The sequence below is a fragment of the Antechinus flavipes genome, chromosome X (assembly GCF_016432865.1).
Source record: "Antechinus flavipes isolate AdamAnt ecotype Samford, QLD, Australia chromosome X, AdamAnt_v2, whole genome shotgun sequence".
Lineage (NCBI taxonomy): Eukaryota > Metazoa > Chordata > Mammalia > Dasyuromorphia > Dasyuridae > Antechinus > Antechinus flavipes.
In genome coordinates, this window is record NC_067404.1 from 8,963,198 (window position 1) to 8,969,420 (window position 6,223).

Genomic DNA, 6,223 nt, shown 5'->3' on the forward strand with positions numbered 1-6,223 from the left:
TTCTGGACAAAGATAACGAATGTAAAATGGAGAAAGAGATGTGCTTTTAGACATGATTAATGTGAGAATTGCTGGACTATGTGGGAGGGAGGGATTTGGCTTTTTAAAACAAATCTGCTTAATGGAAAACAGATAAATAGGAAAAAAACTTATTTGAAAAAAAACTTAAACCACTTAAAAAAGAAAGTAGAAAAAGCATTGAATTTGGCATCAGAAAATTTGGGCTGAACTTGAATATATTTTCCTTCTTCCTTTGAGGTAAGACAGGCCTCAGTTTGCTGCTCTGTAAATGAGAGAATTGGACTAGATGAAGGTTCCTTCCTATTCTAAAGCTGTCTTTTATTTGCGTTTTATAAATACCAACTGGATTGTATGCTTCTGAAGAGGATAGTGCATAATAGTGACAGCATTTGATACCCTTCTACATATGTTGTATTTTGTAATATTTCAATGTACATAGTCAATATCGCATATGCTTTGTAGCTAGCTATCTTTGACGGTATTGTCTGTTACTAGACCCTCAACCTCCCCGAAGCCCAAATCATATCTTATCTGAAATTTCCCCCAGGCTCTATCAAATATTGTGAATCCAGCAGGTGTTCAATTTGTTATTATTGTATTTTGATAACAGACTGCTCCCTTCATTTTCTAATCTCTGTTCCCTTGGTTTCCATATTTGGATTCTTCTTGCCATTTCAAACTCAACATGTCTGCAATGAAACACATTATCTTCTTTCCTGTCTCTCCTTCCCCAATTTTGTTGAGGATGTACCTTTGCCCCAGTCACTCAGCTTCAAAACAACCTTCATTTTATCTGCTGATCTATTCACCCACTCATCAAACTTCCATCCACCTACTCTTCTTTGTGTGAGAAGTCATGCATTCCTTTGCATTGGTGAGTTTTCATGTGCATTAAAGTCTTCTGGAGGGATGTGTTTTATGCATATGAATCTGCACGCTGACAGGTGTGTCAGTGTTTGGGTGGGTGCCTCTGTGGGTGTGCATAACAGTGGGTGGGACCAGGCTTTGTGCCACATGTGTTTTCTATGTCAGAGGTTCTCAAATGAGGCTAGCCTATCTTTACCCTTTGCTCCTTTCTCCTGAGACACTGAGGCATCAGGGCGTGGTGCTTAGAGCACTGGCATTGGAATCCGGAAATGCTTCAAATGCCACTTATTAGTTATGTGACTTAAGCTAAATCACTTTATCTTTCTGCATGTCTCATCTATAAATTGGAGTTAATAATAAGGCCAACCTTTTAGGGTTGCTAAAAAGATCAAATGAGAAACTGTATGCCCCAAACTTTGCAAATTCAAAGTACTCTAAAATATGGGTTATTTTTCTCTCAACTAACTTATACTTGTTTCTTCTCAGTATTTTTTTTTTACTGACAACATTCATCTCCTCAGAGAACAAGGTAGTTTTTAAAAAAGTTTTTGAGTCAGTAGCCAAAGAGAAGTGTTGTTGTTTAGTCATATCGGACTCTTTGTGACACTACTTGGGATTTTCTTGGCAAAGACACTAAAGGAGTTTGCTATTTCCTTTTCCAGCTTATTTTACAGATGAGGTAACTGAAGCAGAATGAAGGGAGTTGCACAAGGTCACACAGCTAGGAATATCTGAGGCCAGATTTGAACAAATGAAGAGGAGTCTTCCTGATTTCAAGCACGGTGCTCCATCCGCTGTGCCACCTAGCTAACCCTAAGAAATTGTTCCCAGTCAAAAGCAAGAAGTCTGTGTAATGAAGATAAATGAAAACTTGACAAAAGGGAGTAACTGAATTGTAGCAGAATTTCCTGACCTGACAAGGACAATTTCCCTCCAGTACCAAGTGTTTCACAATGGCTTCATGAAGAATGGCACAGACCAGATTTGGCGATGTTCATCGATTACCAAGTTAAAAGCAGGTGAAAAGCACCAATAATGCCATCTTGCATCCATACCCATCATACATCATGCGGGTACATACATAGGACCTAGAACAATTTCCCTTCGTCCCCATCCACCTACTCAGATCCTTCAAGGACTAATTTAAGTCCTACCTACTTCACAAAGTCTCCCCTGACTATTCCAAGGCAAACATTTGTGAATTCCTTATAGTAGAATCTGTATCATACAACCTTGCAATGAAAACAATGGTTTACATTATTCTCTTGCTGTTTCATGTATGTGATTTATTTCCCCAACTAGACCATAAGCTCCTCTAATGCAGGAATCAGGTTTTATACTTCTTTTGCATCACCTGTGACATTTAACAAAATGTCATAAAGTGCTGAGCATTCAATCAATATATATGGACTGATGGATTGATTGATGAAGGCAGTTGCTCAATAATCTGACTTTTTGCATATGTTGACATTTTGGCTGCTGTCTACATATTTGGCAAATTATTATGAATGGCTTTTGCTCTGAATACATTTTTAACTTCTCAGAAAAACAAGTCAACTTTATTAAGAAAGCGTACAGCATTACAGCAAGGCAAAGAAAAATCAATGATTTTTAAAAATCAGATGAAATGTTTTTGCTAAAATTTACTTTCAGTAAACAAATTAACCTTTGTAAAATAGTTTTAAGATGCTAAGGACCAAAAACATCACTCATCTAGATGACTTCAAACCCCAAATATTTTAGACAATTCAGTCTAACTTTTTAATAAAAGTTTTAACACTAGTTTAGTCATGACTCTTCTTGCTGATTGTTCCATGTCACTGTATTGCCAATATTCCGAACACTTTGGAATCCAGAACTGCTAAAGAAGACAAGCTGGCTATATCATACAACAAGAAGAGAGGCCTGGTACCAGGAAACAGGACTAGAAAGAGTCTGCCTGGTTCCTGGGAGCAGAGATAGTAGCACTGAGTGTAAGCTATAGGTATCATAAGCATTAGCTCAATCTGAGGATGAGTTCTTGATATGTTTTCCTTAAGTGGAATGACTTCAGGGGCACCGACTTTTCCCGACAATGAAGATCTTCAAAAAGATGTTGACACGGTGATTCAACCGATTAATTAATCAATTATTTGCCAGGCACTGTAGAAGAGTTGTGGATACCAAAAAATGGCAAAGGACAGCCTCTGCCATTTTTTGAGGTTTTTTGAGGGAGTGGAGGAAAGAGGAACCATAGGAGATTTGAGGGGCGATGAGGTTTGGAACTGCCAAAGAAGAGAGTGAGATCGTTTATCTGATGTGGATTGTGATCTTTTGGAAGGGAATGATCTTTGGGGTGAGCCCTGGGGCTGTACCCCTTCTGGGGGGGGGACAGAGAAGAGCCTGAGACCCAGGAACCTCCCCCAAGAAGGGGGACAGCCCCAGGGCTCAATCCAAAGATCATTTTCCCCCAAAAGATCTCAGTCCACATCAAATCGACAAGGGAGGCAAAGAAGGATTTCCTAGTAGTAGCAAGGGCCCAGTTGGAGTTGAATAACATCAATTTTTTATTGGACCTCACCAAAACCATCGTGTGATTTTTTTCCCACAAAAATTCAGCAGCACCTGAATGGTAGGGGTTAGTCAAAGCTGAAGCTTGTCTGGGTGTAATCAACAGGAGCACGTTGGTCACGGGATACATGATAGCCCAGGTAGGAAGATACAGTAGCTCTAATCTCTCCCTAGTTGGTGGCAGTTCTTTCTTGGTCATCCCCAGAAAAGAAAAAGTTTGAGTTTCTCCACTACAGAGTCTCATATGTAACACACAATTCTGGCGCCATAGCCAATTAAAATAAACAAATGGACACTTCATCCACTATACCCCACAAATGGTTTCTTCTTAGAAGCTTGCTGAAGGCTTTGAACAGATTTCCTGTACAAGGTTATTCCAGTTTATCCAATGGCTTCCAAGACAGCTAATTTATCAATAGAAGAGACAGAGCATTTATTAAGCATTTACTATGCCAAACCAAACACTAAGTTTAATCGATGGAGATTCAAAGAAAAACAAAACTACTGTTCCTGCCCTCCATGTGCCAGGTCAAGGACTTTATACCTTTTTTCCTAGGCAATAGAGAGCCACTAATGTCTTAGTAGACTTCTGACACAGTCAGAGCAGTACAATTGTAATACTATTTGGGTATCAGTGTGAAGAATGGACTAGAGAGAGATAAGATTGGAGGTAAGGAGACCGATTAGGAGAGATTAATTCAGTTAAAAGGTGATGAAGGTTTAAATGATGTGTGTTATGAGATTAGAAAAGAAGAATGTTAGAAATATTGCTGGAATCATAATTGAGAGAATTTGGCAATCAATTAATTGTGGTGGCTAAGCACTAAGTGGGAAGAGTGAAAGACCATAGTGACTACATAGTGCTCTAAAATGTGCAAAGTTCTTTCAACACACTTTGTCATTTAAGCCCCTTCGTAATCTCAAGAGAAAGGATTCTGCAGATGGTTCTATTTCCCTTATGAAGAAAAAGAGACTCAGACCTAGAGAGATTAAATGAGCTGCCCAAGCTTACAATGATTAGATGCTGGAGGTTAGTATTCAAATGCAGAAAAAAAGAGGAGAACACTCAATTCATTTGAAATCTGAGTGATTAGGAAACTAGTGGTACCATCAAGTGACATAGACAAGATATAGGGAGAGGTTTTGACCTGTAGAAGTTTTAGATGAGTTTAATCTTGGGCCATATTGAGTTTGAGGGGCATCCTAGATGAAAATAGCAGCAGGCTGCTAGAGAAAGGAGCCTAAGGCTCTGGAGGCACAGCAGGATGGGAAATATTGACTTAGGCATCATTCATGTAAAGGTGGTGCTAAATGTAGGCAGGAGAGATGAGACTGTCAAAGGAGAGAATATGGAGAGATGAGTCAGGAAGAATTAGGAAGTTAGGAAGAATTCTTGATTAAACAAACTTTTGGAAGACACTCTGACTGTTAATCGGACATGATATATGACAATGTTCCTATGCACAAGATGTTTTCCGAGGCAATGATCATAGAACCCAAACCACAGACTATCAGACACAAAAAGCAATTTAGATTATCTAATCCAAGTAAGTGAGGAGTTTGGGGAACACAATCGGATTTCAAATTTGGATTGTCTGGACCGAGAATTTCACAAGAAATGGTAGCACTTGATGGGGACACATTTTCAGATGAGGAAACTGAGGTCCAAGGAAAGAAGTGATATCCAAAGTCATACAGCTAGTTGGGGAGAGTCAGGGCTAACTCAGTATCAATGTGTCCTATATTTCCAGTATAAGGATATAGAATCATAATTGCTCTTTGAAATAAGGACTCTGAGTTGATAATCAACATGGTGGTGAGAATGTTGGTAGGGGAAACCACGCCTTGCCAGGAGGGGCAAGAGAAAAGGAAGGTGTGAGGAAGCTCTCACTTAGCACAGTGTCTCAAAGTAGTGGTGCTTAATAAAACGTTCCCTGTTGGCAAGAGAAGGCAACCCGCAGGCTATCAGCCAGTTCTGGGGGATTACAAGTAGGAGGTAGATGGGAAGTGGAGTGTTTGTTTCCTATGTGAAACCAGGATTGTGGAGGCACATATCTCCTTAGTTTCCCAGCAACTGAGCAAAGGCAGCCTAGAATTGCTCCTCCTGTGGAGAATGGGGAGGTTAATTTGGGGGGGGAAATTAGATAAAACTGCTGGTAAGAATGCTCTTCTTCCTCTACTTTGCTTCTCTACAAATCCAGTTAAATAGGATTTTAGTAGCAAGGCTCTTTAAGTTATATCATATCTCTGTACACACATTTATATGAAATATTATATATATGTATATATATACATATATATATACATACACACACATATACATACGTGCATATGTGTAAATGTAGCAGTCATTTTGATAGCAAGACAAAGGGGTTACAATGCAAGAAGGGAGTGTGGAATCAAATAGGGGATTACTGAAGGAAGGAAGTGTGCCTTCTCCAGTCTTTACACTTTTTGTTCTTTCAGGTCCAAGCCTTTGTGACAATGTACTACATTGCTTTGGAGGAAAAACTCATCAACTTGAGACCAGCCTAGGGAGGAGTCTTATTGACTTACTTTTTCGTTCAGCTAGCCAGGTCCTTAGACCTGAAGTAAGGTGTTTTGGAATTCAAATCCTACTTCAGACACTCACTAGGTTCATCGCCCTGGGGAAGATACTTGATCTCACTGAGCCTCAGTTTCTTCAGCTGTTAAATGGAGTAAATAACAGGCTCATAGGGTTGTTGTGAGGATCAAATGAGATAACTGTGAAATGCTTAGTTAGCTCAGTGCCTGGCTATATAAA